The following is a 27,934-nucleotide window of genomic DNA, read 5'->3' on the forward strand; positions in this document are numbered from 1 at the left end:
TGTGATCGTCAGAAACCACGCAAGTCACATCTATGTGTCAGTGACACAACATCACCCAAAACAATCTCTATGGACACAAATCTGAATTAATAAAATAAAGTGAATAGGAGTATTGATTCAGCATCTTTAGGAGTGCAGATTGACACTCCATTAATCTTGAGGGTGGAAACACACAAAAACATAATAACTATGTAGGGAGTTGGAATACAAGCCCAGCCCTAAAACCCATCTTATCTTCTGTCAGGCTAAGTGGGCAGACGCAATTCAGGCATTCAAATGTTGAGGAAGGATGCAGCCTAATGTGAAGATAATGTGAAGTGCGGCAGTGTGTGTCCGCGGACTTGTGTATAGAAAAGAGAGTGAGTGTGTGTTGGCTTTTTTAATGAGCACATACCCCTGCCCACTGCAACACAAACGATGAGAGGCTGTCAGCCCTAGTGGACTGGGGATGTGGAAATTGAATGGAGTCTTTCAGTTCTGTTGCTCATCTCCCCTGGGGTGAGAGACTTGTTACCATGGTTATGTTGGATTCCTGCAGCTAATGGGTGGGAGTAGCGTAGCTCTGGCAACCTGGCTCCTGTCTAGGGTGGAATAGACGCGCTGAGAGCTGGGGGGTGTGGTGGCAGGACTCTAGGACATGGGAGGTCACACACTGACAGGATTGCACAAAGACACACACGAGCACTGTTAACAGAAAAAGGAAAGACACAATAAAATGTGAAAGATTATGCTTACGCCTTCCTGTCCACATGTCCACGATCGGAAAGAATAGTGTAAGAGAAACATCTATTACAAATGTAACATATAATTGAAATCATTCATGAAAATAAATCGCAACTATACATCATTCTATTTCTCATTGTTTCCCTCCTACATGTACATCTGACATACAATATCAGAAAAAAAGCATATGTATTATAATTTCTAATCCTTAGCGTTAGAGAATTTGAAAAAAACAAAAAAATGTGTGAAATGAGGTGAGATTATGCTTTCCAAGTCAGTTAAAAAAAACAAGTCCAAGTCAAGTTGAGTCACCCTTATTTATATAGCGCTTCATACAATACAGATGGTTTTAAAGCAGCTTCACAGTAATAAACAATCAATGATTCAAATTCCGCTGTAAAGAAGTTCTACAGAAGACAATAGTGTCATTTTGATTAATTTTAGTTCAATGACTTCAATGTTGCAAAATTAGTCAATTATGAAGTGGATTCAGATAAGTGGCAAAACATGTCCTAAACACAAAAACCCTCTTTATGTTAAAAAAAAAAATACCTAAAAAGTAACATCTAAAGGAAATATGGATACTCAGGACATTCATTGCTTTTATTTGTAAATCATTTTGTTAATATTATTTTAAATATGTGCTCTATACTATATAATACATGTAATTTAACCTGTCCTCAGCATGAGGTCACACTGTTAAACTGACAAATATTGAAAATATATACATTTAAATTGAATTACAATTCAATTCAAATATATACATTAAAAAAATTGAAAAGCATAGATCTGTAATATATGTAATATATATAAAATAAATCTTAAATTATTGTTCATATTAAAAAAAGACTAATAAAGTTGTGTCCTCACTTTGCGTCAACGCCATCAGTTTTTTTTTTTTTTTTATAATTCTGAATAAATCAGGCAATATCTTGGTCATCTTTAACTCTGAGGACCACTTTCCTATTTCCAGCTCATTGCGGATCTCACAGTAGGACACATAGTCCTGAAAGTTTTATATTTTTTTTATATTTTTTACAAACAATGTCGAAGTCTCTGCAGGCACAGCTTTAACATGTCAACTCCATGGCATTTTGATATGTTTAAGGCAGCTACAACTGAGGGAAAAAATGTAATTGCTCCACTGTACAACATGTGGTTAAGGTGGAAAAATTGTTTTCTCAACTCCGTCAGACGTCAACTCCTTTAGGTTTTATGTCTGACAGGGTTGACAAGTGCTCACAAAACAGTTGAAAGTGGGGGGAAGAATCTCATGAAATAAATGTTTTTCTCTAGTTCACGTTGGCCACAATTATTGGTACACAATTATTGCAACGTTCTTTTCCCAAATAACAGCTCTGAGTCTTCTCCTATAATGCCCAATGAGTTTGGAGAACATCTGACAAGAGATCAGAGACCATTCATTCATACAGAATCTCTCCTGATCCTTTAGATTCCCAGACCCATGTTGGTGCTTATCTTCAGTTCACCCCACTAGAGGGTTCATGTGACCATGACCCCTCAGTGACCCATTTTTGTGTTAATTTTGATGTTTGTTTTGGATGATTGTCCTGATGGAAGATCCAACCACGATTTTTCATCTGTTGGTATTTGCTAGAATCCATGATACCATGTATCTGAAAAGATGTCCACGACCTCCAGCCAAAAATAGGTCCACAACATTGAAGATCCAGCAGTATATTTAACCGTGGGCATGGGGTACTTTTTATCCCTGTTTTCAACAAACCCATCTGGTGGGTTTGCTGTCAAAAAGCTCTTTTTTAGTTAGTTTCATCTGACCATAGATCCAGGACCAGGTCCCTTTTGAAGTCCCAGTCATGTCTAATAAATGAATATGCTGGAGTTTTTGGTTGAGCGAGGAGGATTTTTCTTGAAACCCTCCAAAACAACTTGTGGTGATGTAGGTGCTGTTCTAGGCTTTCTGACCCAAAGACTTAAACAATCTCTGCAATTCTCCATCTGTAATCCTTGAAGAGTCTTTGGCTACTCAAACTCTCCTCCTCACCGTGCATTAGGACGATATCGACACATGTCCTCTTCCAGGCAGATTTGAAACATCTTTAGTTGATTAGAACTTCTTATTGCCCTGATGGCGGGAAAAGGGGATTTTCAATGCTTTAGCAATTTTCTTACAGCACTTTCTATTTTGTGAAGCTAAACAATACTATAATTCTTTGGTTTTACTCATTGTGATGAACGATTAAGGGAATTTGGCCTTTGCGTTTCCTCACACTTACTGTGTAACAGGAAGTCATGGCTCGACAATTTCATGCTCCTAGTCACCCTGGTGTGCTAATTTAAAAAAAAATATGAATGCGAATTTACTTCAGAGATATTTTACATATAATAATTTCTAGGGGTGCTGATAGTTGTGGCCAACATGCATTTTTTTCATAATGTTTCCCCACTTTCAATTGTTTTACTTCAATGAAATGTTATAATTTTGTGAATTGTTTGAATGAACGATCAAAAAGGATAAACAATATAGATTTATTGTCACATCAGCTTTTGCTCATATTTACATTTTCCGTTTTTATTTTTTTGCTTATGGTATATATATATATATCAAAATAATCTAAATGGGTGATTTTTTCTTTTTTTTTATGAATATTGCAGTCCTTATTATAAACAATTTATTTGTACTTTGTCTACAAATATATCAGTTTATAACTTCTAAAACATGTTTTGCCCCTTATCTTAAAAATCAGTGAGCTATAAAGCAGCTCTGCGGAAGACATGAGTGTCGTTATCCAGCTCAATTTTGTTCAGTTCAATTCAGTAACAGTTATCTCCAAAAACCTCACCTAAAAGCAGGAGACAGAAAAAAAAAAAAAAGAATAATATAATAGCGCACTGGTGTAATAATTCTCCACTTTTGCGAGATTGTTGCAATAATGATATCTGTTGCTGAACTCAGACAGCAGACACACACCTTCCCTCTGGCTGTGAACATTAGCCCAGGCAATGGAAGCACCTGAGGAAAACGAGGACAGGAAGCATACTTTTCTTGTCTCCTCTCAAAACGAGTGGCTCCTCTGACAATCAGTCACACAAAAACAACATCTTGTGGCAACAAAGAACAAATTAGCATTTCGAAATCAAAGTGGGTCATTGATAGGCATCACTGCTTCCCAAAATTCCCAACGCTGAGTGTTCCAAATCTGCGCCTCAGTACCCTCCTCTCGAGCAATGCAGATGTCTTGGCTCGAGTTACACTTGAAAGACTGAGTCATGGCTGATGCCTGGCCCCCCCTATGGACTCAAAGGAACTTGGCTCGGAGATTTATGAAACCCATCCCATTCCCTGCATGGAGCCGGCAGAGCTTAGAATATATGAGCGACTTTTGTTTTCCAAACTCTGATGAACTTGTAGCGCCTGCAAATTAAGGTACTCTGAAACAAAAGATTGCTTTCAGACTTTTGCCGGCTACCATGAAATTCCTTCCTCAAAAATGAAGCAAAGAGACTAATGAAAACTGAAAGAGTCGGGCGTGAGGAAACCTCAGAGAAGGTTCAGGTAAGAAAGAACGTGTATGTTTTATTGATGTGGAGCATACGGTGATATTGATATTGGAATATGTTAGTGGTGTAATTAGCCAGGAAAAACATAAAGCTCTCAGAGCAAGCAGTTACTGTGGAATGTGGGCGGGGATTAAGTTCTACTCACCAATCAGGGTGCTTATAATATTCTTCCACGTCTTACCCTCTTAAATGTTGCCAGAAGAGTTATGTAATCCAATAAAGACTTCAGACTGTATTATGGCAGTCAAATAACTGAGCCAGCCAGCTGTTCTCGTAACTTTTGAAACCCTAAGGGATGACAGTATGAAAGATGTGTTAGACATCACTTGCATGTGTTGTGTGAGTCCTTACATTTGCTTATCTAAATATGACCAAACCCTTATTATCACATAATCACATTTTAATGACTCATTATGTTTAGCAGTAGTCATAAAACAAGATACATGCAGTGATATTTGGTCACAGATCACGCCCTACTGTTGACATGCTTTTTTATAACCGCTGCCTATATGCATGTATATACGTTGGCAGTGGACAATTCTTTCATGTAAATTTAAACCAAGTTAATGTGTGTTTTCTTGCTGATTCTCTCCTTTGTCCTCCAGAGCTCAGCAGTTCCATTGCTCACCCATACTGCCTTGAGTCATGGCCTCCACATGCTATCACTGTCCAACTATTTTACTAACCGCAGTGAGACAGCTTTCATTTCAGTGGCTACAGGGTCTGAAGGATACCCCTGGTCGACTACACCCAAACACTGAGGCAAACTATTTGGACCACAGCCCTGAGGTCATATTAGTGGCTCAGGGGACAACTTCATTATTCATATTACACTCCATAGAGCTTTCTTGCCTGAGTTAAGGAAACATGCTGACCTCACTCCACTTTAATCCAGGGAATAGTGTGATTCAAGATCTGTCCCAGCACAGCACTGTTAAAGGAACACGCCGACTATTTGGGACTTTAGCTTATTCACCATATCCACCAGAATTAGATAAGTCCATGCATACCATTCTCATCTCTGTGCGTGCCATAACTCTGTCTGACGCACCAACCGCTAGCCTAGCTTAGTACAAAGACTGGAGGTAAACGGCTCCATCTAGCCTACTGCTCAATAAGTGACAAAATAACGGCAACAATTTTCCTATTTACATGTTGTGAAGGAACTTTGCTGCTGCACCATGGGTGCACGAGGCACAATGATATTACGCAGCCTATTTTCAATATCATTGCACCTTCTGCACCCATGGTACAGCAGCAAAGTTCCTTGATTATTACGCAGGAATGAGAGTATAGTTTCAGCCATATCAGCCCAGAAAATAGCAACTTTTCATTTTGCGTTGGTTTTAGTACACGATGTAACTACACATCACAACATGTAAATAGGAAAATGTTGTCGTTATTTTGTCACTTATTGAGCAGTAGGCTAGATGTACCTCCAGTCTTTGTGCTAAGCTAGGCTAGCAGTAGGTGCGTCACTATGGCATGCACGGAGATGAGAATGGTATTGTGGGATTACAAATTTATACATTGCAGGCACATGCAGAGGGGGGGGGGGGGGGGGGGGGGCTTTGGGTGCTCGAGCCCCTGCCCTTTTTCAAAATGAATCAAAAGTGCCCCTCTCAGACAAATATCAATGATATTATCGTGGTCAATAAAACTAAATAAATGTGATTATTATAACATGACATTGATGACAATGTATACAATAGTAACGAACGGCTCAAAAGTCGGACAATTTCTGTTGAGGCGTTGCCATAACGCGTTGCTATGGGTTGCGTGCGTTTTGATTGATTGCTGATTTTCCTCTGTTCGGAAGCGGCTCTCCAGCCAAATATGGTCCTTTCAGAGAGTGTGTGGCCTTACGGAAAAAAAGTAAACCAATAGCCTATTTTTTTTTCATCCATAATCAGAGCTAGCTAATGTGTTGATTAAATTACAAATCTATATATTATACATTTTAAAGAATTCCACAATTCAATGCCCGTTTGTCATGTATATACACCAACCAATCGTGATCTGGCAAAGCAAGTTCAAATTCCATTGGGCATGTGAAGTGGAGCGGTAATTTTCTGTTCTTATTCATAAATCGGTTGAAAACTACATGGACAGACGAACTAACGTTTCAGGCTTTCGGTACGGTGCGCGCGTGTACCGAACGGTTATGAATGTAATCTATAACAGTTAACAGTCGGCTTGTTTAAAGCGCGGAACACACTTCAATCCGAGTTCCCACACGAACATATTAAGTATTCAGTCCATTTTATCACGAAATTCAAATTATACATGCCATTTTAACGCTCTATTATGTGACGTGACAGATAGACGCGTATAATTTCAACTTCAAGCGGCAGCGCGCGGCGCGCGAGTGAACGCGATCATCTCTTCCTAAAGAAATGAATATCTAAAGGTATGTTGAGGATACATTACAACTTACTGAAACGTATTATATGTTGTGTAATCGCTCCATCGGTGTTTCAACCGCGGAAAGACAATAAAACAGCTTGTAAACAAACAATGTCATGTAGAATCACATTTACCTCAGAAGTCATTCAGTGTCCACAGCTGTGAGTTCACTAGAGAGATGAACACTTTCACTGAATACATGCACTATAGCCTATATATTCGTTATATTAGCCATGTATATATTCATTATATACCACTTAGCCTGTTAGTGATGTCTTGTTTATTTAATGTATGTTTAAATAAACCTGTCATGAAAATTACAGCCACTAAATGATTATATTTCAACGAGTTGGAGAAAAAATAATAATATTTAGATTTAGATATTAATGCAAAAACTGCCTTATGTGAAGCTTATGAGTGTTGATTATTATATCTAAAAATAAATAGCAAATTAATTTAGGCTAATAGTTTGGGCTCTGTTGTTAATCTTTAATATGTAAGGGCTCCCTATATAGTTTACAGCATTATCTTTAAGAAACTTTTAGTTATAACTGAATTCATTTAAGGACAGACACTTTTTTTTTTTCATGAAACCACTGTTGAATAAAAATGAATAAAAAGCAATTTTGTAAAACTGCTGTACCGAACCGTGACTTCAAAACCGAGGTACTTACCGAACCGTCAGTTTTGTGTACCGTTACACCCCTAATATATATATATATATTTAGGCTACATATTGCCCCTTTTTTACATTTGAGCCCCTGCCTCTGAAGAACTCTCTGCACGGCCCTGATACATTGTTATATCTAGGTTCCAATGTAAATGGAATATAACTGAAAACATTATCTATATTTGTGTTTTACATTTTGAAGTAAACTTGAGGAAATTCTAAGGAGATTACGTCAGGCTGTGTAAGTGGTTGAGACATTAAGTCTTTTGTCTTTATGCATTTCCTGACTATTTACCATGACAAGTTTAGAGCAATACTGCCTGAGTGATTGGATTAGCATCTATGCATTTGAATGGCACTGTTATGCTGATTGAATCTGGACGAGAGACACAGTTATGTAGGGTGTGTCCTTTTTACCTATACAACATTTGCTTTGTATTGTTCAGAGTGTCTCCTCCTCTGCTGTATAACCCCTCCCCCTAAAATGTAGATAAATTGCATTATTTTGTACTGTTAAATCAGACGGTTTTCGGACGACCTGTAGCACAGAGAGTTCTCATTAAAAGAATCACTTCTGCTTGATCCCGACGTCGTCTGGTCTCTACTTCAAGAAACAACAGAAGTTCACAACAGAATGCATGGACTTATCTAACTCTGGGGGATACAGCGAATAAGCTAAAGTCCCAAAAAGTCGGCGTGTTCCTTTAAGGAATAATCGAGGATTAACACAAACTTATTTGATATTTCATATTATTTTGATGTTGAAGTACTAAAATGACAAACTCAAACTGAAATAAAAATAATTTAATGCTAAATAAAAACATAAAAAAAACCCAAACTAATAAAATTGACAAACACATAAAAAAGATATTTTATAGATTTTTTAGATTTATATTTTTAAATACTAATGCACCAGTTGACTGAAAAACTGCAAAATACATGGTTCAAATTGAATTGTACGAATGATAATCTGACCATGAAATTCAATTCAAAGAAGCTTTATGTGTTTGATTCACTAAAAAGAACAGTCATTAAAATGAATAGGCTCATATGAGTCATTAATTCAGGAGTTGTACACTGGTAGCACTGCGACTGCATATACATTTACCAACAAAAATAAAGTTGCTGTTTGGATCTAAATCTAAACATTTATTTCCATTAAGAGATGCATCCATTTTTGGTCAAGATCTAGTATTGACAATGCAAGAGTCAAGCACTCTAAAGTCAACTTTAATTGAGTCTGAATTTAAGGTCTGGACTCAGAGGTGCCAATTCATGTGTGAAAATGATTCTTCATGCTCCCTCCCAACCATTCTTTCACAGTCTGAGCCTGATGAATCTTGACATTGTCATCCTGAAATATGGCCAGGATGTGTCTTCCTACACGGTTGTTTAAGGAATGAAAAGCTACACACTCCATCGGTTAGGGATGAGCGAACTGTTGCCAAACATATAACATAGAAACATATAACTGCAATGATGACCAAATCATTGACTATACTTAAAAATGTTTTGCCTATACTTAAATTCATTTGATTAACTAAAAAGAAGCTCACAAGAGTCATTTGTTGTGTGTTGGACTACACTTAATATTCAACAATATTATTGATTTAACTTCACTGACACTATTGGATGAGAACTGAACTGAGCTGGATGACGACATCACTGTTTTCTGCAGAGCTGCTTTATAGATGAAATGACTGATATCTAATTTAATAATTGATGATCTTTACAACATAACTTAATCAACACCGACCTGACTTCAGCTGAACAAAGACACTATTTTCTTTTAGAGCTGCTTTTTTGCGTCATTGAATCATTGTCCTGTTACCACTATAACGCTGCTTTGAAACAATCCTTATTGAATAAAGCGCCATATAGATAAAGGTGACTTGACAATGTTTCAAGATATAGATTCAGTAGCCGTGTTACACCTCTTTGAAAAAGTATTGTAGGAAACTCATCCTAATGCATTCTCAGTAGCAACATAACTCACTTCATGTGACTCATTACTGAAAAAAAGCAAAACAAAACATATAATTATTTAATTGCCATTAAACCAAAATGATATGGCAGAATTCTCAATTTACTCATCATTAGGTGTGGTAAAAAGGTAGCCTATATTATTTGGAGCCTGGGAACAATAACTTGTGTGATGTCAGTCTTGGACACAGAGGCCATGCCTCAACGCTTTACTGTGACTCTGGGTCTATTAATCCTTTGCAGGAGCTCCAAATTATAGAACAAATGAAAGTAGCCGGCTCTCACCACAGGGACAGGGATCGCCTATTTTGCTGACTCGTTAGTTGTGTTTGACATGCCTGTTTGTGCAAGAGGGAGAGCAGGAGAATATTTATTGGCTTCCAGAAATGTGAGAGAGCCGGGTACGAGCGGCTCAAGGGTCTTGTTATCGTCCTCTTTGCCTGCATGTACTTTTTGGGGTTTAATGAACACTCGGGCGGTCCTCGCGCTCCAATCAGACAGGAGTCTCTGCCACTTTCCGCCGCGCTCCGCCAGGCTCGCCTCAGCACCGCTCGCCTCTCCTGTCCTCCAAATCAAATGAGAGGGACATGATGGCGGTGCTGAAAGGCTCAGCCGCTGAATAATTGATGCCTTGACAAGTGTGGAGTCAATTTATCCAGTGGCACACTTTGAGTGAAATTGTGTGCATGATCAGCAGCAGCGGGGGGGAATAAGTGTTCTCCTAATTTTATTTATTACATTTTTTTAAAAAACATTTCTGGAATGCAGCAGCATCCCCACCAGACAGCACAAAGGTTTGTCGGAAGACCATCGCTTAGTCGTCTCTACTCACGCTGTTAAAATAAAAGCAGCTTCAGAGTAATAGGGGTCCAATTAACTGCATGGAAAAGTTTTAGCAAGCCATCTAGTAGTATATATAAACTGTGTTACAGAATATCCGCTACAATTATTTAACGACTCTTTCAGAGTTTACGTGGCCATATGAAAACGAGCATTAGTTGACCACAAAGTGTGATTTTCTAAATCTGTTGAGTAATTTTAGAATGTATTTTTCTTAAAGATTTGCTAGAAGTAAACAGGAGACCTTTGAGGTTTAAGTATGATGTACACAAAGCAGTGAAGAGGACGGCACAATCAAAACAACCACATGCATTTCATCTTGGATATTGCGCTAATTAACAATAACAGAAATGCCCCTGAGAATAAAGGATTCAGGCTCAGTTTGTGCAGTATGTCTTATTGCAAACATATTCAGTGTTGTAAGAAGTAACACTAGACCAGTGTTGAGCAAGCTACATTTCTCCAAAAAAAGCAGCGAGCTAAACTACCAATTATACTCACAGAAAACAATTTGCTAAGCTATTGTTAAAGAAGGAAAAAGAGGTTTGCTAGAGTACATTTAACCTAGCCAATTCAAATTTTTAAAGACAAATTGTCAAATAGTTGAAACTAGTGTGTTTATTTTAAATGCTAGTATATCGAATAGGTTCATACAAAATGTCTCCCATGTCATGATACTTCTACACTTTTTCTACACAAACTACAGTAATGACATGAACTTTAGGAAATAAATCTTGTGGCTTGTGTAAGTTTGTGACAGTGGTTAAGTGTTAATTAAACACATTTGGACAGAAAATAAGCAGATATTTATATGAATATTGGGGAAAAGGGGACATTATGAAATAAGACACTGGCTGGATGTCAAAATGGAAGTGTGTTTATGAGAAAGTTTTGGCAGGAGGAAACCAAATCCTGGGCCAGAATGAGAATAAAACACCAATTTATGTGACTTCTGGGAGTATCCAAAGTCAAAAAATTCACAGTGGAGTCACTGGATTTCAAATTGGGGGTTCATATTTGTAAATCTAAACATGGCGCATTTAATCAATTCCATGCAACTTTTTTGGCGACTATGAAATGGTGTCCCCCCCCCAAAAAAAAGATATAACAGCTGAATCCAGTTTCATAATAAAAATATTATAGCAACCATAATTCATTATAATTTATAATTATTTACCATATTACACTATAGGTTGTGTCATGAATGAGCATAAACACATATTTTTTCACATTTGCTTCAATCATGCAAACTTATAGTTTATATGGCAAGGGTCCAGTAAACAAAATCCATTAAAATTTAATCAAGCAATTTGTTTTGTTGAAATATTATTTTATATTGCTCTCATGTTATTGATAATAACGAATGGAATGACTATTTAACTTAACAGCTCAAAAACCAAATCTGAAAATGTTCATTTATCAGTGAATGCATGAATATAATATTCTAAACCACTGCTGTGCGTACATTGTGTGCTTGAAACTTTTATGATCCATTCTCCACCTCCCCTTCACCATTCTGAATGAGTGCTGTAAGGAAATGTCGAAGGTGGAGGGTAAAGCCTGGCCAAAGAAAATGATTCATTGAAACATGCTATTCACTTTCAATCTATCCAGTGAAGTCTGCAGTGGAAGTGAGTTTGAATGTGAAGTGTTGCTATTTCTCCTCAGGCGGTGGACTGTGGCAGATGCCACGCACCTTCGCCCACTCTCCACCCACACTGGAGCAGCCGTGTACTCGGGGCAGATTCTATGTGCAAGCTGCACTCTGGCAGATAAAGAAAATCACATTGACGCAGAGAGGGAGAAATGATGAGCTTCTCCTAGTGACTTAGCTCTGAATATTAGCGCTAGGTTAAATGAGTCTGAAAACCTTATTCTCCGAGCATGGAACTAACAGTTGTGATCGTTCCAGTCATATCTATCACAGATTTTTTTGGTTTGGCTGATGTACCTTTTTTTATAGCTATTTTGTGTCACAGCGGATTGTTCGTTAAGCCGACAGCCATTTATAGAGCGTTGCCGTGAAGGGTTATTGAAACATGACGTGGGTGAGGGTGTGAGTCTCCAGTCTTGCATACAGCCCTAAATCTAGTGCACTTACCATGGCTCCATGCCGTTCTACTTGAGCTGTTTCTTTCAGTGTCTCGCTGCCATTTCAGTGAACGGAAGGGACTTGTTAACTTATATGGGATGAGACAATGGGTGTATACTTGCTTCATAACACTTCACCAACGCCCTGCAAGACAAATGCCATTAACATTCCATGGTTAAATGTTGCAGTCCATTGTTACGAAAACAGTTCAGAGCCAAAGTGCCATTCCACTGGTCAGACCCACACTAGCACACCATTGGAGTCAGTTTTACAATTTAAAACTATCAATTACTTAAAGGGGCACTTCAGCGCTGGGAAGATGAATGTGTATTTAAACTGTGTCATTTATGTAGTAGAAATGTTCAATTATTTTTGAATTTGGTGCCTTCTAGACTGAGAAAAGACAGACATTTTTTTTTCTCTCATGTTGATGAAAGACAACAATTCCCAGAATGCACTTGCTTCGCTGCCCTACGAGGCCACTCCCAAAGCCACGGCTATTGGTTATCACTTGCCCACCGCTGCACCGTCATAACGTCGTTTTGATATTCATAGTAATAAAATAATTTTGTTTAGTTAGAGAATAGACACTACAATTAAAAACTGAACGTGTCTTTTCAATAAAGTGTGAGTGAGCCGAACGAAAGTCACGACACAAATGCAGCAGGAGTCAGATTTCATTCATCACGAGAATTTCATTCATCACGAGCTGAGCAGAGCTGAGGTAAGCGAGGCTGTCATTCTCAACGCATGTCCAGTCTGGTGCGTTATCAGATCGCATATGGAAGCTAAACTTTCATAGGAATTCATTGAAAAGTTGAAACACTCACTTTGCTCCGTACCGCCCCGTTATGAATGCCCGAGCTGAGCGGCAGCGCCCGTGCGCATTTACATTCTGTGAGTGAGATCCCTCCTCTGTGGCGGGTTGAAAACATGCGGAACTAGCTCCTGTAGTCTCTAGGCTCTGGCCAAAAATCCTCCGAAGACGCAAAATGATGATATTTGCGTCATCGGAGGATTTTTTCCAGAAATAAAATGCATAATTATCTCATCTCGGGAAATGAGGGGGAACAGTACCATAATTCGAATTTACTACCGGGTTTCTACTGATACAAAGCTTAATGCTAAATCACTGAAGTTACCCTTTAAGGATGGTCTATATACAACTAGAGCAGGAGAAAGTATTCTAACGCGTAAAAACCCACACACTTCAGATAATTAATATTTCAATGGTTTCTCCTTAACAACAACTTTCACCTAAGTTTTCTCTTTCTTTGAGAAAGATACAACCCAGGCAAATTTGGAAAAACGTAACATTATAAGCTTCAAATGTCTGCTTTTAAATCCTGCAAAAATTGTCCCTATTCACCACTGTAAGTGCCTCATCATTGCTTTCTTTTTCTTTAATTTGTATTAAACCCAGAATATTCCTTTAAAAGGTGCTGTATGTAAGTTTTTTACTTTACTAAAACATAAAAAATAGCATAATAAGTTTGCAGATATTTAGTAAATCCTCCTTGTTTCTCAGAAAAACAATGCTACAGCCAGTTACCGTAAATCCTCTAATATAGGCCCGGGCCTTTATTTTACTCAAGCGCATCGCGGTCCAGGCCTTTATTGGAAGGAGGCCAGAATTAGAGGCAGGCCTCAATTTCTATTTGAGCAAATCAAACTACCAGTAGAATGACTAAAAATGAGATTTTGCGTCTATTTCAACCTATAAAATACTAGGTTCATTTATTGAAAACGTACAGTTACCATAACATTATGGTATGCATACAGAACATTAACAACAAATACCGGTAATTCAGGCTAAATTCCAGTGTAGAAATATGGTAACAAAAACGTAGCAAACATAGGCTACCGGTAGTGCATTTTAAACACTTAACCATACACGGTGATAATTAGGTTATTGATTCATAACAAAAGGCAACAGACACCTTACCGCTCCAAAGTTTAACCATTCCTGTCTCGTTTGGTTTGAAGTTATAAAAAAAAAAATCCTCCAATTCTGTTTAATCCTCGTCCTCCTCAGTTTCCTCCTCCTTTTCATCTCTCCCTGTAAACTCCTCATCACTCGCGCCAGCCTCTACAACAAGTTCATTATTGTACAGCTCCTCTTCATCCTCCTCATGTTCCGCTGACCGCTGCGCGTCTGTTCTCATCCTCGCGCCGCAAACGTTAGCCTACCGGACCCGGTGACTGAAGTCTCACGTGCGAGTCAAGAGTGAGGTGATCAGACATCCTAACCTGAAAAAAGTCATTTCAGGGAGGTATCTCTCCTAAAATTATGTAGATCACTTTTACTATTTACCGAACGGCCTGATTTATGATAGATTTATGTTTATAGATTTAGATCTATTTTTACGTAGATCTAGATAGATTTATGTACGGCTAGATTTATGTAGATCACTTTTACTATTTACCGTCAGACTTACCGAAACAAGCCAATCAGGACGCTCTCCGTCTTACATGCGCTTCATTAGGTGCACACTAGCACACACACGTAAGGTTTCTCGCTCTCTCTCTCTCTCCCTCTCTGCCGTGCGCGCGTGCACAGTTTGTGTCTCGCATGCGCGCTCTTGCTCGCTCGCTCTAGATTGCGGGAGAATTTTACTAATTTGCGGGCATCAGGGAGCCGCTATAAATATGCGGGAGACTTGGGATGTCTGGGTGATTGACATGACCAGTACCCTGTGGTACTTGCATGTTACTATCACAAGCAAGCATAATGTTGAGGCCTGCCCAGAAAAACGTTGGTTCTAATAATAGCCCCGGCCGCTATTAGAGACCGGCCTTTATTTACCTTCGGTGACAGCGAGACCGGCCAATGTTGGAGACCCGGCCGCTAATGGAATACAGGCCAATATTAGAGGATTTACGGTATTCTAGTTCAGTTATTCTTTGAAATGTGCGTTCCGTGTCGGAATGTCTGTTTTGTTTTGGTCTGTGCGATAACGCACATTGCCAGTTTACCCAATAGTATTTCGACACAGCGAACAATAGCCAGCGAACAAACTGGGTCAGAGATTGCAGATTCTGCCCGAACTAAAAAGCCTCGGCATCCATCTAAAAATCTCTATGAACGAGAGCATGTTAAAACACGGATAAATAAACTCATCAGTCTCCTCAGCTTTCATTGTCAATTGCGCTCGCTCCTGTTGCATGTCCTCAAGCTGGCAACCCACGTGAACCTCAAGTCTGAGGAGGAGGGGGCGGGGGAAACAACAATCTCCAATTGGACCCAAAATCAAAATCCAATATTTTGAATTTGGACTGCAGTATGTATTTCGACCACTAGCTGTCAATCCTACATACCGCACCTTTTAACTGAGAACTCTAAAAAGTGTCCAAAGTAACAACCTCTGAAAAATAAAAGCTTCCTACACTCTTAAAAATAAAGGTGCCAGGAAAAACCAAAAGGGGTTTTCACGGCGATGCCATAAAATAACCAGTTTTGGTTCCCTGGAGCACCATTTTGTGAACGGTTCTTTAAAGAACCATTTTTTTCTAACCATTTTACAGTCTAAAGAACCTTTCTATGCTATAAAGAAACTTTTGTGCAATGGAAGGGTTCTTTGGATATTAACGGTTCTTCATGGAACCATACACCCTGCCAAAGAACCTTTATTTTTAAGAGTGTATGGGCAGCGTTGGGCCATCTAGATAGTATCTATGTACTGAATATGGATTGCCATTCCTCTACTGCCCTCAGCATTAGGCTGTCAGCCAGGTCTCTGAGCCTCAAAGGCAGACAGGTACACTCCTCACCTGCCCATCCGAAGCACTCACCTACAGCCGAACATTAGATTAAGAGACACTCTGCATTATTAATCATGGAGTGTAGGGAGGGATTGGGTAAGGGGAAGAGAGAGAGAGAGTGAGATAACAAAGTGAGCAGGGCCAGCCGCACTTCTGCCTGAAATGTGACACTACGCCCAGCAGACATGCACTGCGGAGCCAAAAACACCCGCAGACTTTTCCTTCTCCTTTGTTTTCTAATTCTGTCTGCAACAAAAAAGAGAAAAGGGGAGCAACAATCCCAGCCATTCCACCCTGCCAAAACCACAGGGAGATCAATACAAAACATCTGGGGATGGTGTGGACAGGGCAGCTTTTGTTTGCTGGGACCAAATCCAGTGAAATACAGTCCTGCCGGATCTGCCCAACTATGGTTTGGGTTGCCAGGGAGAGAAAGGAAAGGTGTTCGCTTTACTGGTTAAAAGCTGAGAGGAAGAAGGGGAGAAACAGGGGATCACTTACCAAATCCACACCTCACAAAGGCAATGGATTAGCATTTTAGTTAGTTTAAGAGATGTATTGTTAAAATGTTGTTCAAATAGGCTACATTGGAAAAAGTTCAGCTGTATCACATTTACATTTGTTTAAGGGGGCTCAAAGGTAACAATCAGAGACAGAGTTTAAAGGGCAAGCAAACAGGGTGAGGAAAAATGCTGAAGTACAGAATGATATTCAGGAGAGTCTGAATAACAGACTTGGTATTGAATATCAAACTTGCTCTTGAATATCAAACTTGCTCAATGTTTAACAGACATTTTGCACAGATTCAGTAAGGAATAAAATCAAGAACACCAATGGGGCTCAAGGATGGTTTGCACACCCAGGGCCAGTGTGAGAGAATTTCTGACCAGTTGATAAAACAATCACTTCAATTTTGCCTACACATTGCCTTCAGCTTGCACATTAATTTATGCCTTGCAAACTTGTTATCATTTTGACAGTGTTGTTGGAAATTCTGCTGATTTGTCACCAAAATGGCTAGTGTTGTTAATCTTGAAAGCATCAGTATGTCTTGAAAACTAAACCTATCTGTAATTATTTGAATTGTGTGCAAAGCAGATACCAGCAAAATGGAATTAGCTGTATAATTTCCAGTTTGTTACAAGTCAAAAATCATTTAAGTAAACAAAATAAAAAAATGTTTAGCATTTAAATCTGCTAGAGAGCTCACCGAATCCGCTGTTAAAAACAATTCATCCACGTTTTAATTATTTAAATTCACAGTGTTAAGCGCAATGATTGGCCTACATATTACACTGAAGTAGGCTGCTATTTAAAATGAACATTTATTTAAAGCAAAAGTTCTTCTTTGGCGAAATTACATTTCTTTAACCTATATGGCACACTGAGGGGTAGGCCTAATTGCTCGCACGTGAGCAAAAGCGAGTTATGTGTATTTATTAATTTCAGATAAAGTACATTGCACGTGCATACAGATTTTGAGGCAACCTGATACATTTTGAGGTAATCATTCATCATAGTAACAAAGCTTTTTTTATTAAGTTAGGAGCTAAAAACAGGATTAAAGTGAGATTTAAATGACATAAGTCAATGACAGCACGCAGCTCTGAAAGCATGAGCGCTGCTCATCACGCAAAAGTTACTGATAGCTTACCGCTATTTGTTGCGCTTAGCTTTGAGAAAAAGCAAAGTTAATGGTATACATTTTGTGGATATCAATAAAGTCCAATTAAACATTCCACACACACAACGATGGCGATGCATGTGCATACTCCGTACATGCTGGTCGCTTCATGTCATGTGTTTTGAGTAGCTCAGTATCTCTTTAGCCAGCTGATGTGCAAACTGACGCAAATTAAACTTAAAGGGGACCTATTATGCCCCTTTTTACAAGATGCAATATAAGTCTCTGGTGTCCCCAGAATGTGTCGGTGAAGTTTCAGCTCAAAATACCCCACAGATAATTTATTAAACCATGTTGTAAATGCCCATTTTTGTGTGGAAGGAAAAACATGCTGTTTTCAATGAGCTGCTGCTCCCCATCCCGCTTTCCAAAACAGGTCGGAGTCTGTACAGCTCTTGCCTCGGATACTCTACTAAAAACTCATGTGACATTGCAGGTCTTCGTCCTAATTAAAAGTTTAAAGCCAAATAAGTCTAAACTTCTGATATAAGGTTTTCTGACCGCACACATCCGGAGCATGCTCACAGAAAGCTGGCTGTCAGACAGCACGTCCTGCGAGTATTAAACCAAGCTCTCTTTCACATCTTATTGCGCTTAAACTGTCAAATACACACAAGGCTATGTAAAAATGAATACAAATGCTCACACAATTCAGGATATTGTTGCACAAAATTCTTGTATGAGATCTGGATTTAAAATGTGATATAATTAACCAATATTACAAGAGCAAGAGAGCTGTTTTCAAAGATTGAGCATGACTGCAAACATGATATTGCTTTAACAAACATTCAATATTTTTCAACATTATTTATGCATTTGTAATTTACCAATTCAGATGCATCTGTATCACCTCTGTAGCGCAAAGATTAATTTTGTTGTTAATAATTTCATTTGATTGCTAACAACTAGGGCTGTGCAATTAATCGAATTTCGATTACGATTTCGATTTTGCCTCCCAACGATCACCAAAATAGTATAATCGAGAAAAAACGATTATTTTGCCATGTTCAGTTTTGCAAGAACACTCTTATTTTGTCTTGCGTTCTGAATGAAACGTGCACGCGCTCATCCGCCCCTCCCGAAGCCACAAACTTTCTCAGATCGTGAGTCTCGTGTGCATATCATAAGCTGGAATTTAAAAACTCGGCGCGAGTAAAGATGGCAGAAGGAGGGCAGTTACAGCAGCGTTTGCTGAGCGAAAAAGGCAAAACCAACTCCGTTGTCTGGGAACAGTTTGGCTTCGAGGAATCAGACGACGAGCAGAAACATGCTACGTGCAAGATTTGCTACATGGCAGTGGCTGCAACGCAAGGGAACACCACAAATTTGTTTAACCACTTGAAAATTAAACAGAGTGACCTATGACAATCTAATAAAGAAACAAAAACTGACGAGAGCAGGGATGCCGTGTAAACGTCCTTTTTTCCCCTCATATTTTTTGTAAACTTTGTTCAATGCATGCGAGTGCTGCCGTATGTTCGAATATATCCAGTCATTTTCACCGTCTTCACCCGGGTTTAGTGCCAGAAGACGCGAATGAGAAGCCGCGCGCTGTGAGAAAATGTATCTCTGTGCGCTCATCCGAGAGCGCGCACACGTCTCTCAGCGCGCAAATATTGAGTTCTCTTTCAAGTCTTGCTCTTGAACGGACAAACTCACACAAAACGTATGTCAACATGTCCATCTTGATGAGTGTTCTAGCAGACATAGTCTTTATATGCCTTAAGTGAACTTTATACAGTCGATAAAGACGACGCATCTCCGATCCGGATTGAATAGCTTTTGTAAGTTTAATAGGATTCATCTTTAATTTATGCACTCAAATATGCAATGTTATTTTACATTTGATACATTTCTGTACCTGAAAACTAATGTTAGACGTACCTGGAAAGCATATCTAGCCGAACCATATTGTTGATCTTATTTATTTGTGGTTATCATTTTTACGTGAATACTTTTATACTTTGATTTGAATACATGTTATATTATTTATTTTAATAGTTCAAAAAGTACAACAAATGTTACAATTTCAATTGAATTGTTGAAAGGTGTATTTTTAATAAATACAACACATTCCCAAAGTCATGTGAAATAATCGTGTTACATAATCGTGATTTCAATATTGACCAAAATAATCGTGATTATGATTTTTTCCATAATCGAGCAGCCCTACTAACAACTCTATATAGTGTCTTATTCTAATTATATTTATTATAAGTCATTTATTATAAGTTATAAGCAGTGTTGGGGAAAGTTACTTTGAAAAGTAATGCATTACAATATTGCGTTACTCCCTTAAAAAGTAACTAATTGAGTTACTTAGTAACTTTTTAAGAAAAGTAATGCGTTGCGTTACTTTTTCTCACCTGGGCTGGGCTTGTTTTTGGGTTTTTTATAACAAAAAAGTACAATATTTTTGTAAAGACCTCTTCATACCAAAATTGAAATAATAAGCCCCAGGCTGAGTTAAAAATGCAGATTCCCGCATGAACAGTAGAGGGCGCAGCTCCATTCTGGATAATGGGAGAATTGGATGCAGGAGGAAAAAAGTTACCAATAAAAACAAAAAATCTAGTAATTTTCATCATCAAAGGTCAGCAGCAAGACATTGGTAAATTAAATATAAAGGTAGATTAAATGCATAAAAATAGTTGGTTTGCATAGTACTCTGATTTTGCATTTGACTGATTTTATTCATTTTGAGGAGGACAGAATCTTTATTGTGCAAGTGAGATAAATAAATGCTCACATTTAGTCTAGAACTACAATAACCATCATGTTCACACACAACGCCTCTGCACTTATTTTTCTTAACATTGGGGCAGTAGAGCTGTCAGTCAAATTAATGTGAAAAAGTAACTTGCGTTACTTTTTTGAAAAAGTAACTCAGATATTTTGTTGTAAATTTGAAAAGTAATGCGTTACTTTACTAGTTACTTGGAAAAGGTAATATTACGTAACTCAAGTTACTTGTAATGCGTTACCCCCAACACTGGTTATAAGTCATTTCTCAGGTGGTAATGTGGATCTCTATGAATTTAAGGAGTGCTGGTCTGGTCTTGACTCGTTCTTGTCCTGCCTGGGTCTTGGTCTTGTCTTGGTCTCAACCCCTCAAAGTCTTGGTCTCAACACACATTGGTCTTGGTCTCGACTTGGTGGTCTTGACTACAACACTACTGTATACCTTTAGGTCCGGTTGAACAATTTATTAATTAAATTGTAATTGGATTTTGTTGGTAATAGGCACTTACCTAAATTTAAAAACAAGTTTTGTGCCTCTGACAAGTGCTTTCGACCTTCTCTTTGATCTGAATAGTATGTGGAAAACACAGATTTGTTCCTCTGCCTAGAACAAAACGATTCTTCAAGCGCCTCTATACTTGCAAAAAATGCGGAAAACAACTTTTTAAACAGGAAATATCGGAATATTGACATGCATATTTACAGCTGTTCTATTCGGACAGGATTACTACAGTTCATTTTTTCAGACTTTTTTTTTTTTTACAGAAGGTAAAAGTCGCCGTTATCTTTACTATTATTGTCTGTAATGATTACTGAGATGGCACATTCGGATGGGACTAACCCTAACCCTAACCCACACTGAGAAGCTCTGGTAATAATTACTTTACCCCACCTCTCCAAGTAAAATTAATCCCGTCCGAATAGGGCTTATGATAGAACCAGGTCCCTGCCCTTCATTTTTTTTCTTTTTCAAATATGAATGACAATATGGAAGAAAAGATCAGTCACTACTTTCGTTTAATCACGAATTTCTAGCAAATATACATTGCTATAGTAAAATATTATCATTATTTTTGTGTTGGGGTCAGCACAAATGTTGGCAGGGCAAGTAAAAATCAAAACTACTGACCCTTACCAGCATAAAAATCCTCTTTGCCCTGACCAATCAAAACTGTCTGGTGTCAGATGGGCGTCTTTTTACAGATATTAAAGCTCTCAGAGATGGGTGTGATGAAAATGTGTTCAGGGTTGATACCGACCCCTGTTGAGCCCTGTTTTTTTTTCTTACTCCACCTGGTTGCCTGCAGTCCTATAGCTCACTAATCTCCCAGTAGACTGCCATGGCCCCAGGCACAATCATTACACTTCCAAGATGCATCAGTGCCCCTTTGCCAAGGTGCCCCCCCGTGATGGCATTTACAACAGAGGACATTAGGCGTTCCACTTCAAGGACAATAGAAAGCGTTGAGGATGTTTTAGCTTGCATTAATGCACGTAGCAATACAGTCCCCTCCCAGTCATGCTAACATTAGCATGCAAATGGATTCATTAATTGCTCTAAAAATATTACTTAGGGAGCTAGGTGGCATTTTTAATGAAGTAGTCTTTTACATCAAAGTTTGGGCATGCTTTTAAAATGGCTTTAACATTGGGAGAGATCAGATGTAAGTTACATGAAAAGCGATGCACAATGTTTGACTAGGAAAGCTCTTCAGAAGAACTTTTCATGCGAATGAATGAATCACAATGAAATAACACATTAGAAAAGAGCAGCATTAGACACAATGGACCGTGTTTGAGAGTGCAGTGTGACTCAACCTCTTGACCGTGCCCTTGTCTACTTCCGCTGTTCCAGTGTATGCTAATCTAACACACACTATGTGTGACAGGTTGATAATCTAACGTTCAGTTTTGCTCATTGGAATTGGGGAACTTGTAATGGTTGCATATTGCAAATGACTAGACACGCCCACCGGCGTTGAGCCGCAGTTGATATTGAGTACACCTGTGCGGTGCAATCATGAGGGTGTGTTTGTGTCTAGGGGGTGATTAAAAACCCTGTATAAGTTGGTTGATTGTTATTCTTCTCTGTGCGGTGTGAAGTAACCGGCTACCCATTTCTAGTTGCTTTGCCTCTCTGGTGAGTTGTTCTCCGTATGTTCCCGTCTCAATCGCAGATCATGACCTAAATATAGCCTATGTTTGCCATCAGGAATGTGTGTGTGCGTGAAGTGGCGAGCGCAGGGAACCTAAAGGTTACTATAGCTTAAATTCCCCTACGAGGTAAGAAGTGTTATAATTGGTGTCTTATTTTGGCAGCGGGGACATTAACCAATGTATTTATTAGTGTTTTTATTGCAGGTGCGGCCCAAGAGTGCTAGCTGTTGTTTTTTGTGTGTGTTTTGTTTTTATTATATTTATTGTCACTGTTTCATGGTCCTAGTAGCCTACAACTGACGGCAGCGGATATTGAGGTGTTGAACCGCTAACGATCGAGCTCTTTAACGAGCTGCTCGTAAGAAATGTGTTGAAATACTGACGTAGCCTAATGTATGTTCGATGGGCTATTAAGTTATAGTAAATTGATATGCTGGTAGCCTGGTCCATTTAAAGCAGTGCAAACAATATTAATATTAGCTTTAATTGAGAAGTGAAATATGATGTTATTGTGACTGGTGTAATTATTTTCTTTTCTGTTAGTCTTGTATTAAATCTACTTGCCAGTTATATCTGCCGGTAGCTGGAACTGTGATATTGGAGCTTAACAGAAGGGGGAGTGTATTTGCTTTCTTTTGATATTATTTTTATCTGGTGTGACACTTGTTTTACGTTTTGTTTACTCACGGATTTGCTGTGTTTTCCCCTGCTGTTAAAGTGGTCAAATTGTGGTCTCTTGTTTCTGTCGGTATTAATTGGTAAGCTGTATTTGAGACCTATTTTGATGTTTTAAGTGAATGATTTTTTTACCCCTGTGATAAATAAATTTGGTATATTTTTGGAAAGTCATGTCTCCGTCTTCAGTGCAATCCGAACCAGCAGGGTCCTTTCTCTTGTTGTAATTCTTTTTGGTTTAACTTTCTTTTTGGGTTATTTGTATTACTTTATACTTTCCTGGGTAGAGAAGGAACCTAGGTGGCGTAGTCGGGTATTTTTTATATTTAACCAAAGGTTACATATGCATCACATTCTCAGAAAGTTCATTACAACAAACTCATAAGGTGCAATGGCAAGACCCTCGTTCTTAATATCCCTCTGAAAGTACTGGACTGCAGAACATCAGGCACAAGGTAGACTACATGTGGAAGACTGGAACTCAAAGGTAATGAACCCTTTGACTGCCACAGTGCTATTTGCAGGGAAACTAATTGGTAGAGAGCAGCAGGGCATTCATTTGAGCATGCAGCTTGGTAAATGTAGTGCAATCGGCTGTGAAGGGTAAATCAATGCCCTACAACGACAGAACCCATGCAAGTTCTAACAAGGATCCTATTGATTATGAGAGCCACACCTTCAGTGTTTGCAACAAATGGTCTACAAGAGGGCTCCAAGTAGATGAGGAGATGAACACAGAGAGAATGGCCTTGACACCGTGAGATGAGGTGCTCATACGGGTGACGTGAGATCAAATATAGCTCATAACCTTCCCTGATGCTGCTCCCTCTCTTTTTGGCAGTAAATAATGAATCCATTCAAATTGAAAGGCAAAAAAACAATTTTAAACATTTTCAGACATAATTTCAACCCCAGTCCCCTTTTTAAAAAACAAAAACAAACAAACACTGAATGTGCAAGTCTTCTGGTGTCATCCAATTATTTAAGCTGTACAGCAGTATACCTACTTGATATTGCAAACTGGTATTTTTTAAAATCATATTATTATTATTAACCATTGTTTTGCGCAATTACTTTTACAGTTTATTGCACTTTGTTATTCCTCTATATTGTTATTTGCCTATAACAGCTAATGAAGCTCAAGTCTTCCACTGCCACAGAAGAGCTTACTTTAGTGTTGGAAAAATAAATAAATACAATTTAAAAATGAATGATAAAAATAAGCAAAAAATTAAATGACAAAATAGCGTTACATAATTCTTAACGTGATTGCTTACCAAGTATTGCAGTCAGTGACTGTGTTTCTACTGTATGCCCATTGGATGCAGAAGGTGGACGAAGCTCTTCAAAGAGAAAAATAAATTAAACATTTTCACCACCATTTAGGTAGCTGTTTAGGGTTACCAAATTAATGTAATAAATTAGTGTCTTGTGCGGTCCTGTTACCATCTTGAGAAATATTTACCCCACAAATATTTCAGCAACCAAGTAGTTTATTCGTACTTTCTGTTGACTGTTTACAAAAAGAACTAACGATGCTCAGTTATTCATTCTTGAATCAATCTTTTAACGAATCTGCCTGACTCAGTTCGCGATTCATTCTTAAAGGTCATTAACGCATGCCGTTGTTTGGAGCGATTCTCAGTCAATAAACAGTAACAGCAAAAAGTAACGCCACAACACAAGAAGTACTGAATGAAGTGGATATTTACCTAACGTTACAATCATCTGAGACCAAACTACATCTTATCGTTTGTCATCGATTTAAAACCCCGTGGCCTCTGTCAACGTCTCCGTACTGAAGGTAAAGGCATGTTTTAGCATAGAATATCACAACTCTTACACGTCACTTACCGATGACGATGTTTTGGGGTATTAATGTTGCCTTCACGTACAATCGGAATTATCGTAAATAAAGTACTAGTTTCCTAGTTGAAAAATTGGACATGAACGCCTCTCATTTTAAAATTTGAATGCGACGAGCTCGTAATCACGACTTCAAAAGTGGGAAGTACGAAATGTCCGATAGCACGTGAAGGTAACGTTAGCATAGGCTAACGTTACCTTGGAGTAGGCTACCATCAAATATTCTCTCGTGCATGAAATCAGTAATATTAAAGTCTCATGTCATCCGATGTTATCCAAAGTCCCTCCACATCACCTCCAATAAATAATATGAGGGTAACGCTACATAAACTTCCAGTCAAAAGTGTGGATTAACGGTTTTGTAGCTAGGTTATCTCAGCAAGGCTGCATTTATTTGATCAAAAATACAGTAATATTGCAAAATAATATTTACATTTTCTATTTTAAAATGTATGTATATGTTATATGTATATGGGACTTACATATAACGTATAATACATACATATGTAGTACTCAAGAAACATTTGAGTGTTTTTTGTTTTGTTTTGCTTAATATTTTTGTGGAAATCGTGATACAATACCATTCAAAAGTTTAGGTAAGTTAAAAAAATAAGAAATTAACACTTAATTCAGCGAGAGCACATTAAATTGATCAAAAGTGACAGTAAAGACATTTATACAATTAAAAATATATATATTTCAAATCAGTTTTTTGTAGTCTACTTTTTTTACAGTTCTGCAAAAAAAGTATCACGGTTTCTACAAAAGTATTACGCAGCAAAACTGTTTTCAACATTAATGAAAAGAACCATTATGATTTCTAAAGGATCATGTCACAATACAAGAAAATTCAGCGTTGCAATCATAGGAATAAATTATATTTTAAAATAGAAACAGTTCTTTTAAAGTGTAATATTTTGTAATATGTTGTAATATTTTTACTGTATTTTTGATCAAATATATTTAGCCTTGGTGAGCATAAAATACTTAATTCAAAAACATTTAAATTATTACATGCATACATGTATTTATTTGTTTATTATGATTTTTATTTATGGCTACCCCTATCCTGGCCATCAATCCGAAATCATGGTTTTTGCATATCTCCGCAGCATTATTGTTAATGCAGATTTGATTCGTTGTTAGTTCATTAGTACTGAACAAGTTTCTCTGTTTGGTTGCTGGGGGTCTTACTAGGGTTTTATTTTCAAGCTCTTGCATCTTTCTCTGTCTCTCTTTGCATTTGGCAAGCGCAATTCTTTGCCATAAAAAACAAAAAAGAAAACAGAACAAAAATTGCCCTCCTTTAGCAACAGAGTGAAAATGATTGGTGGTCGAGTTTGAGAATGAATGAATGAGTGCTCGCTCAGCTTCTGCCATCTGCCTCTCAGTTTTTGCTCCACCCGGGGTGTCCCCACGGGAGATGTGTGGTGGGTAAGTTATTCAATTAGAGGTGCATTATTGGGTTGGCCACATCAGTGCTGAGTTGATGATGTTGTGATTACACTGGTCTGCATTCCTCTGCCCCACCACAGTGTAGTAGACTCTGCTTCATGAAAGAGAGAATGGATGAGGGAGAGTTGGTGAAGGAAGAGGGGGAGGGAGAGAGAGACATGGATAGAGTGAAATGGAGGTCTATCAGAAATGCCTGACTGGTTTCAAATGAACCTCCTAACCACCTCGGTCCCTGGCCACATTCAGCCGCACAGATTGACGGAATGGGCCCGGGAGCAGTCTGCTACCACTTTATCAGACTGTAATATTCCTGCATTTTCCTACCCAAAATTCATTTAGGTATGAGAGGTACTTGGGATCATTGTTGCCAAAGATTTCATGCCGTTCTGAGTGCGATATGTCACCCCTGAAACATTTTTTAAAAACTTTTTATTTCCCCCTTTCACATTTGTTTCTTTGCACTGTCATTTTGGATCAGCAATGTCACATTTGAGTAACCAGGGGAATTTTTTATTGCTCAGAGGGGTTCCTCTTTAAGGGCTCAGTCGAACTCTCACTTAGGTTTCTTTCAAGTGTCACCTTTATCAGATGTTTCTGAGAAACTAAAATAGACACAACTGTTAAATAAAGAAATAAACACAATTGATGCGAATATTTCAGCTCAGATAATTGGCTCATTTAAGACTTTGATGACACATGTTTGAGTTTTTTCAAATCTCTGACAAATATGAGCACCGTTTGTGATGTTAAGATCTCTTTCAAGATATGTGACGGTTTCTAGCTTTGTCTTAGGAGAAGCAGATTTAAGCAGAAGACTCAGTTTGCACCATATTTAATCTATCTCCTCAGAAAAAAAAACACAAGCGAGCTATTAAATAGGTCTTATTTGTAATTTTTGTCACATTTTGTCAAATTGTCACATTTGTGTTAAGAATAGTTCAGAAGAACATTAGGACCAATACAAACTCTTAACCACTGGTTTTATTGCTCAGAGTCTGCTCTTTCAGGGCTCAGATGATTTGTTTTACTTATTTTAAGTGATGTGTAGGGCTGGTCTGAATATCCTTTTTTGAGCTTCGAAGCTTCGGTAGTAATCAACACTGAATATTCAAAGCTTCGGCGGGAAGGGGCTGAACATATTCTTCTCTCTAATAAAAGCAGGAATCTCGAGAAGCGGGCAAGCGGCGCGCCTCACGCAGGCAGGGCTTATATGCTCTGAGAACGGACACTGCACTAGTGATACGAGTGATGCACTCCTATATTTCGCAGTAGATTCATTTTAGATTGATAATAATAACAACGGGTAATAGGCTTGCTGCTATAAAACAGGTTTAAC

At 38.3% G+C, this 27,934-nt stretch overlaps 2 protein-coding genes across 2 annotated transcripts in view; one reads left to right on the forward strand and one right to left on the reverse strand.

Moving 5' to 3' along the window:
* piga (phosphatidylinositol glycan anchor biosynthesis, class A) overlaps positions 1 to 27,934 on the reverse strand; it is an 882,343-nt gene that overhangs the window by 265,692 nt on the left and 588,717 nt on the right. The gene's annotated exons all lie outside the window — the stretch shown is intronic.
* Positions 18,613 to 27,934, forward strand: part of LOC307129066 (uncharacterized protein) — a 538,951-nt gene continuing 529,629 nt past the window's right edge. Inside the window, exon 1 of the mRNA XM_079821199.1 lies at positions 18,613 to 18,676. The gene's annotated coding sequence lies outside the window, so the exon portion shown is untranslated. The remainder of the gene's footprint in view (positions 18,677 to 27,934) is intronic.

Source organism: Gobio gobio (genome assembly GCF_949357685.1).
Source record: "Gobio gobio genome assembly, chromosome: 7".
Lineage (NCBI taxonomy): Eukaryota > Metazoa > Chordata > Actinopteri > Cypriniformes > Gobionidae > Gobio > Gobio gobio.